We start from the raw sequence: 10,000 nt of genomic DNA, 5'->3' as shown, positions 1-10,000 counted from the left end.
AAACACACATACAATAACACAATAACACACACACATACTCACACAAACACACACACTAACACAAACACACACACACACTAACACAAACACACACACACTAACACACACACACACACACACACTAACACAAATACACACACACTAACACAAACACACATACACACACACAAACACACTAACACAAACACAAGCACACTAACACAAATACACACACAATAATACAAACACACACACACACATACACTCACACACACATACACAAACACACACACTAACACAAACACACACACATACTAACACAAACACACACACACAGTAACACAAATACACAGACAATAACACAAACACGCACACACACACACAGACAGATACACACACACACACACACACACACACATACTCATAAACACACACTAACACAAACACACACACACTAACACAAACACACACACATTAACACTAACACACACACTAACACAAACACACACACTAACACTAACACAAACACACACACTAACACAAACACACACTAACACTAACACAAACACACACACTAACACAAACACGCACACTAACACAAATACACACACAATAACACAAACACGCACACACACACACTCACACACACACTAACACAAACACACACACACTAACACAAACACACACACACTAACACAAACACATACACTAACACAAACACACACACCAACACTAACACAAACACACACACCAACACTAACACAAACACACACACACACTAACACAAACACACACACACAAACACAAACACACACACTAACACAAACACACACACTAGCACAAACACAAACACAAACACACACACTAACACAAACACACACACTAACACAAACACACACACTAACACAAACACACACACTAACACAAACACACACACTAACACAAACACACACACACAAACACAAATACAAACACACATACAATAACACAATAACACACACACACACTCACACATACTCACACAAACACACACACTAACACAAACACACACACACTAACACAAACACACACACACTAACACACACACAGTAACACAAATACACACACACTAACACAAACACACACACACACTAACACAAACACACACACACACACACTAACACAAACACACACACACTAACACAAATACACACACAATAACACAAACACACACACACACACATACTCACACAAACACACAAACTAACACAAACACACACTAACACAAATACACACACAATAACACAAACACGCACACACACACACATACTCACACACATACTCACAAACACACACTAACACAAACACACTAACACAAACACAAACACATACACTAATACAAACACACACACACACTAACACAAACACACACACACTGTATATATATATATATATATATATATATATATATATATATATATATATATATATATATATATATATATGTATGTATGTATATATATGTATATATATATATATATATATATATATATATATATATATATATATATATATATAAGTACATATATATACACACACACATACAAGCATGCATGCACGCACACACACACACGCAGTTGCTACACGCAGTCACACCCTTAATTCCTTACGCAGAGCTAATCCTCCCGCACATCGGTTCATATGACAAGAAAGGATATTTAGCGCCCCTTCATCTTCGCCAGCAGGAAGAACGAGTCAGAATGACCGTCCCTACACTGACGAAGAAGGTGGTCTAGGATCTCCTTAAGGATCGCTCCTTAGAGCTCCTTGGAGAGGGATCCTACGGAAAAGTGCATTCCGTGACGTATAAACGCCAGAAGTGCGTCGTGAAGCTCGGAAAGGCCTGCATAAGCGCTTCTGAGTTCGCGTAAGAAGCCAAACTGATGGCCGAGCTAGAGGGCGCAGGGGGAGCTCCCGTTCCGCTAGGTTTGTGTTCAAAACCCCATGCCATACCCATGACCTACAGTGGGTCAGACACTTTAGAAAGTCATTTATGTGATTCTGATAATGAGCTGACGATATAATCAGTCATGACCCTGGCCCTAGGCATAACTGAGCGCCTGTAAGAAATTCACGAGAAAGACATCGTCCACTGCGATCTCAAGTGTTACTCTCACTTTCAACTCGAGACACGAGATTAAGTCCGTCCACATCATCGACTTCGGTTTTGCGTGCCACGTGGGTCACCGGTTCCACAATATGGAGATGGACAAGGAATCCACATGGTATTGTTCCTGCTTGTCCACTGGTGAGCCCATCAGCGCCGAGTGCGACCTCCCGGGATTGGGGATGGTCCTGAGCGATCTCTTCGCAGATAGGACTGACATCCCGGAGGACATCGTAGAGCTCGTGGAGAGTTGCAGGAGTTACCACTACGAGGCTCGTCCTGACCTGGATGATGTCTGGGAGCGGCTCGCGTCGGAGTGCCGTGATTATGGATTTGAGGTGCCGCGAAGGAACTGAGGCCAGTTTGGCTTCAGTTCACGCCTGCGGGCAAACTGAGCGAGTTTCGGGCACTCAGGGATCCTCCGACACACGCCAGGGTCACGCTGCAGATGGCGCTGTGACCTAACAGTTAGCCGAGGACGCCCCCGTCTCGGGTCATGCTGCAGATGCCAATCATTGCTCGAGTGAGCCGCGACGAGGGCCGTCGCAGATGGCGCTGTGACCTAACAGCCGAGGACGCCCCTGTCTCGGGTCATGCTGCAGATGCCAATCATTGCTCGAGTGAGCCGCGACGAGGGCCGTCGCAGATGGCGCTGTGACCTAACAGCCGAGGACGCCCCCGTCTCGGGTCATGCTGCAGATGCCAATCATTGCTCGAGTGAGCCGCGACGAGGGCCGTCGCAGATGGCGCTGTGACCTAACAGTTAGCCGAGGACGCCCCCGTCTCGGGTCATGCTGCAGATGCCAATCATTGCTCGAGTGAGCCGCGACGAGGGCCGTCGCAGATGGCGCTGTGACCTAACAGTTAGCCGAGGACGCCCCCGTCTCGGGTCACGCTGCAGATGCCAATCATTGGTCGCGTGAGCCGCGACGAGGGCCGTCGCAGATGGCGCTGTGACCTAACAGTTAGCCGAGGACGCCCCCGTCTCGGGTCATGCTGCAGATGCCAATCATTGCTCGAGTGAGCCGCGACGAGGGCCGTCGCAGATGGCGCTGTGACCTAACAGTTAGCCGAGGACGCCCCCGTCTCGGGTCACGCTGCAGATGCCAATCATTGGTCGCGTGAGCCGCGACGAGGGCCGTCGCAGATGGCGCTGTGACCTAACAGTTAGCCGAGGACGCCCCCGTCTCGGGTCACGCTGCAGATGGCGCCGAATGTCTGTCCTTCCCCGGCGGGTCGTTGGCCCCTTCGCATTGATGTGGCACACCGTGTCAATTCAGTGAGCGGAACAGTCATAGCAACAGTATTGCGTTTAGAGTAAAAAAAAAAAAAAAAAAAAAAAAAAAAAAAAAAAAAAAAAAAAAAAAAAAAAAAAAAAAAAAATATATATATATATATATATATATATATATATATATATATATATATATATATATATATATATATATATATATATATATACAGAGAGAGAGAGAGAGAGAGAGATTGGTTTCTAGAGAGAGGGAAATAAAGAAAGATCAGAGGGAGGGGAAAAGAGGGAGGAATCCAAAAGAGAAGGGCAAGGGTTGTTTACCTTCGTGGCGATATCTGTCACGAAAGCGTCGCTTGAGAGTTAAAGTTTTATTTACATACACTATGATTTACCTCTACTACGGCAGGCAGATTCGCGATGTTGAAAGGAATTTTCATGGAAGTCGGTGCCAAAAATTAATCAAAGTGGCATGGCCGTAGGGGGCCTCTTTCTTCCTTTCCGTGTCGAGCCGGTCAAGATACTTTTTACATCTGATGATCTTTCCAAAAATTGTCATTCTATGGATTAGATTCTTGCATAAATTTCCAGAAATCCTTTCCGTGTCGAGCCGGTCAAGATACTCCTTATACTTCGGTTCCTCGGAGTACTCTTCCAATAACGTTCTCTGGCCGTTTATGGATTAGTTTCTTGCATAAATTTCCAGAAAAATATTGGTGGGTAAAATCTTATTTTTTCATTACTTTCCGACTAAATATGAATTAGGCCAAATTTAGTAGTAAATATTATATTCATCACATCGTCTCGCTCCTGAACACAATGTCCTTCGCGCCCAAGTGGCGTGTTTGGGGGAACAGCGAACGCCACCCTGAGGGTCAGCGTTGCCATTTGTCGACAGTGTTCTACGGATACGTATTGAGGGGCGACCAGCGCACTGAGACTACATCTTGTTTAACGAATCTAAATTAAACCGTTTGTGAGAATTACTGCTCCTGGTAGGAATCTCGTTATAAATAGTTTTGCCATAGCTGTCCCGAGATTTAATGGTACGAAAAAGGCAGTTTCCAATGCCATTTCCCCCACAATGTAGACAATGTCGAATGATAATCGGAAAATGGAAATGCAAGGTGCCTCGTCTACAGCCTGCATGGCGGTCCCGTGGGCGGCTTTTCTTCCACTGATTATGCGAACTCGCTAGGAAGAGATTGAATGGGGACGATCTCCAGACCTCTTCCCGAACCGCCAATGGCAGGGACGACACACGCACACGCACACGCACACGCACACGCACACGCACACACACACACACACACACACGCACGCACACGCACACGCACACGCACACGCACACACACACACACACACACACACACACAAACACACACACACACACACACACGGGCCAGGTGTGTCAAGGGCCAAGCTGGCCGAGCAGGCCGAGAGATACGAAGGCGAGAGGCGCAGAAGGAAGGAAGACCTCGGGTGTAAAGAGCGGCGGGAAGGCAGGGAAGGCGCGGGAGAGGCCGAGGGCGGCGGCGGACCGGGGCCTCCAGCGCCCTCCTCCGCCCGCGATTCAGAATAATTTCCTAAGGATCAATTAAAGTATGAACATGCCATATTTATACATGAAGACAAGCATAAGAGCATGGAAAATGTATGAGAGCAATAAGGGTCAGATTAGCGTATTTTACGATCACTTTGTCAAATGTCACGTTCGGGGCGCTAGGCACACTGGAATCGTGAAATAAACGACACGCTTTTGCGGCCTGCGAGGGCGAGCAGCGAGGGAGCAGGCCACTCGACCGCTCGGCCGCCAGAAAAGAATCGTCCGATTCCTGGGTAGACGATGCAGGCAGATGACAGGTAAATGACAGGACACAGGTGGCGGAGGCAGCAGACACAAGAGGCCTTTTTTCCGGTGCTAAGAATGTCTAACTACACTAGAGGGTGTCGTTTTTTTTCATTTGCGACCTCTCCGGGCCGATCGCGACAGCGACATTGCCGATGCTTCTACGCGGTTGCCACAGGTGCGGCTCCACCCCCATTCCTAGGAATTGTACTCGAGTTGACGAATCTGATTTTGTTTTTGAATTGTATCAATTAACAAATCACTGGTTTACTGATGTAACATTAGGAAATAACAATAAATACTTGTTAGTTATCAACTTCAAATTACAAATCACACGACGGAAAACTATCGAAATCAGTTGAAAATGCGCGGGCCCTAAGCGCCTCCCATCATCCTTCTTCATTCGTCCATCGACAATGGTTTCGGTCACACTTTAAATATTTTGAAAATGACACTATTTATTGATTGATATCAACTACATTTAAAGATATATGTTTACCTCAGCATATTCAATTATATATACATAGTAAGTAAAATTATGTAAAACCTAATATAAATTTTCATAATATTCTTTTGACCATTCGAACACATATATAATAAATAAAATAAATAAATAAAATAAAATAAAGTAAATAAAACATGAGATACTTCCCCGTATATTATTCGTCATGGAACACTTTTGGAGGCCTGAATATTGCCCAAGATTAAAACATAGATATAAGAAAAACAGTAACAAGCCTTACATGACATATCGCATAAAAATGTACACATACGAAAGATAAACCTGAGCCTCGCTCTTCTTAGCCGTAGCCCTATTAATAGGAAAGCATATAAACCTTGAACTCTATATTATTATATATGGTAGTAGTGTATATTTTTAATATTATATTTCTGCATATATGTATATATATACATATACATATATAGATGTATGTATATGTATATATATATATATATATATATATATATATATATATATATATATATATATATATATATGCATGTGTGAATACATATATTTAAATATATGTGTGTATATACATTTCTGTATGTGTATATATAATATATATGCATATATGCACACATATACACGCGCGGGCGCGTAAATACTTTCAAACTAGTACTTAGTGCAATATCCTCATTAACATAATCACACTAATATTGCACCATACAGTGCAGCATCAACTTTGAACTTCCCATTTTCTTCGTTTTAAAACGGACAGAGGTGCTCCGCGCTCATCAGCCAGGTGCAGTTGCCTATATGTGACTCCGCCCCCATGAATAGGGGCGGAGTCATGGGAATCTGTAGTGCTACACCTCTTGGCGCCGGAAAAAGGCCTAAGGAGTCTCGATCTTGCAGCAGAACAATCCTTCGATCGCTAAAGCGAACAATCCTTTCGGACATTTCTGTCTCCTTATCGGTATTTTGCCGTCTGTGTGTTGTTGTTGGTGGTGTTTGTGTGTGTGTGTTGTTGTGTATGTGTGTGTCATTGTGCATATATAAAACATGCACATGAAAAGCATCAGATATGCCTCTCTCTCATGTATATTTCAGCCATTTTTGCACTTCGCCTGATTTCCGTACTTTCCACCTCCTCTCATTCGAACTATCCTAATTATGGCCGAGTTCAGGGATGGTGAACCTGCTGCCTTCTGGGCCAGCAAGTGCGGCCTTTTGCATTCTTTGTTGTAAATGTTGATATATACTTTTTAAGAATGATTTTGTCTATAATTACACATAAATTTACAATACACAGGCGTGTGTGTGTGCGTGTGCGTGGGCGTGTGATATAGACGAGAAGAAAAATAACCCAGCGATGTCGCTCACAGAAATTGGAAGCTTTTTTCTATGCCTAATGAATCGAAACAAAATGGATATAAAGGCAACGTTTCCTTGTCAGCCACGCATGCGCAGTGGGAGTGACTTCACGCGTGATACATGTATACTCCTCCTCCTCTTCTTCTTCTTCTTCTTCACCTTCTCATCTTCCTCCTCCTCCTCCTTACAGTTCCTGCCTTGGCTCTCTCCTCGCTGTGGTCTGCGCTACGCACTACTCTCAGTCAACTGTAGTCGTGACTAATGCCTTATGCTTTATGTCTTGGTTGATTGCCTCCTGGGGGGGGGGGGGGTCTTGTCTTGGCAGCTGTCTGAGAGTTCTTGTGATTTTCGTTTGTTATATTCTATTTGCACATTACTCTAGGTCAGTTTATTTTGGTCACATTTTCTTGATTTTCTATTTATGTTTTTTCATTTTCTTTGGTCACGGAATGAATATTGCACTCACTAAGTCATTTGCTTATTAAGAAATAATTACAATGGTTACATAAAAAAAATTATATATATATATAATGCATGAATAACAAAACACACATTCAACATTCATTTACTCATTCAACATTTTATTTCATTCGAATGCATACATCCTCACATACATACGTCACTGCTTCACGGGGCTTCGTTCACACTTCGACTCGCAGTCGATACGCTCACGTAGGATAACTGTCATTTGACCTTGTTTATGACAGTTCTTCTCTTGCATTCCTTACCCTTTCATATACACACACACACACACACACACACACACACACACACACACACACACACACACACACACACACACACACACACACACACACACACACATATATATATATATATATATATATATATATATATATATATATATATATATATATTTACACATCTGTATACCTATGCGTATATAGCAAACGAGAGAACAGAAATTATAAATATGACAAAGAAAAGTAGAGCACAAATAAGATGCCAGATATAAATCCTTAAAGTGAGTAAATTTATTTCCCTCCTTCAAACCACCTAACTTGTAGTTGCTTGAGTTGAAACAAGCAAACGTGTATTTACTTGTTCTGCTGTTCGAGTGTGGATGCGTCTCGCATAGAACCGCCTTGGCTTGTAGGATCTTGATAACGCAAACCATTACCAAGAGATAGCACAAGATAAAGTGGTTTCCAGATGAATGAAACTAATCATACATACTTTATATCTCATCACCTAATATATACTTGCACACACACACACACACACACACACACACACACACACACACACACACACACAAACACACACTCCCTCTCTCTCTCACTCACTTTCCCTTCCTGTCTCTTTCCCTCCCCCCTTCTTCTCTTCCTCCCTCTCTCAGATTCTCTCTCTTTCCCTCTCTTTCTCTTTCTCAATCTCTCTCTCCCTCTTTTTCTTAATTATTATCTTTTTTCTCTATCTCTCTTTCTTTTTATAATATTCAATCTCTTTAATTCTCTTTCTGTTTTTTCGTTCTTTCACTCACTCCCTTTCTCTATCTATCTCTCGCATTCTATCCATTTCTCCTCCCTCTCATTTTCTCACTCACTTTCTTGCTCTCCCTTCCTCCCTCTCCCCAACCTCCTCTCCCTCGCCCTTCCCCCTCCCCCTGTCTCTCTCTTTATTCCTCTCTCTCTCTCTCTCTCTCTCTCTCTCTCTCTCTCTCTCTCTCTCTCTCTCTCTCTCTCTCTCTCTCTCTCTCTCCCTTTCGATTTCAAGTGAACGAGTGTTCATGAAATATCTGTGAAGATCCAAAGCTACTTACAGTGAAAGTGGAAAAAAAAATTAATGAATTCAAACCAGATATATGTGTGGTTATGTGAGGAATCTGTGCGGTCTCTACGTTAACCGCACCCAAGTAAATAGGTGAGGTCTTTTTGTGTGCGACATTTCAGCGAATGATCTGACCTCAGAACACCTGTGTATACAATGGCTACCCAAGCCGGGTTTTCTCTGTTGACGGAGATGGACATCTCAGCAAGTGATACGAATACTGAGAACGAACGAACAAAGCAAAAAGCAAAAAGACAATTGAGTAATGAGTCTGCAGAACTTGTATCCCCCAGCCATATGTGTGCCTATTTCAGGAGGGACACGAAGCTAGTGACACATGGGGACAAATACCGTTGGGTGTCTCAAGTGCTGAAGATGGCTCCTTATAACAAGACTAAAGGAGCCCTAGAATTAAGACTAGGTCGAAATAATATCTACGTACGCTGTAAGAATGAAGAAATTCTTAAACGTATAACCACGACCGGAGCGGCAGGAGAAATCCTCGAAATGAGCAGAGCTTATGGCAGAGGACACTGCACTAACCTCGTTGTGTTCGATGTCCCGAGGGAAATTGACACCAGTGAGATCACCGAATACAATGAAAAGATTATACACGCTAAACGCATTCAATTTAACGGTAGAATGACACAGCGGCTCATTATCACTTATGAAGGGGAGAAAATCCCCCAAACCATCAAAATTGTGGAGGGCATGGCACCTTTCAGGTGCGCTGTCTTCAAATCCCTCACCCCATTTTGCGCCAACTGTTCCAGATGGGGGCACGGGGCACGCGCCTGTCCCCGCGAGGAGCCGCGCTGTCGGTACTGCGCGGCCGCTCACAGGAGCAGGGAGTGCGCCGAAAAAATCGCACAGGGTAATCGACTCCCAAGGAAATGTGCCAATTGCAGACTTGAACATAATGCAAACTCTCCATTATGTGCATACTATCCGAACGATAGAAAAAACAAATTGCTAAAGAAACAACAGGCTGTTCTGCCTTCTCGCAATCCCTATCCATTTCCTCGTCTTAACGATGAGGCCGAATTCCCCTAGCTTGGGAGGAAAAATGTGGCGAGGTATGCTGAAAGTAAAATCTCTCCAGCCGTACTATCGGCATCAGCTCCTGCTCCAGCGCCAGCCTCAAGGTCTGCTTCAGCCCCTTCAGTG

This window comes from Penaeus vannamei, chromosome 10, assembly GCF_042767895.1.
Source record: "Penaeus vannamei isolate JL-2024 chromosome 10, ASM4276789v1, whole genome shotgun sequence".
In the NCBI taxonomy this organism is placed as follows: Eukaryota; Metazoa; Arthropoda; class Malacostraca; order Decapoda; family Penaeidae; genus Penaeus; species Penaeus vannamei.
Note: the sequence above shows the minus strand (reverse complement) of the source record.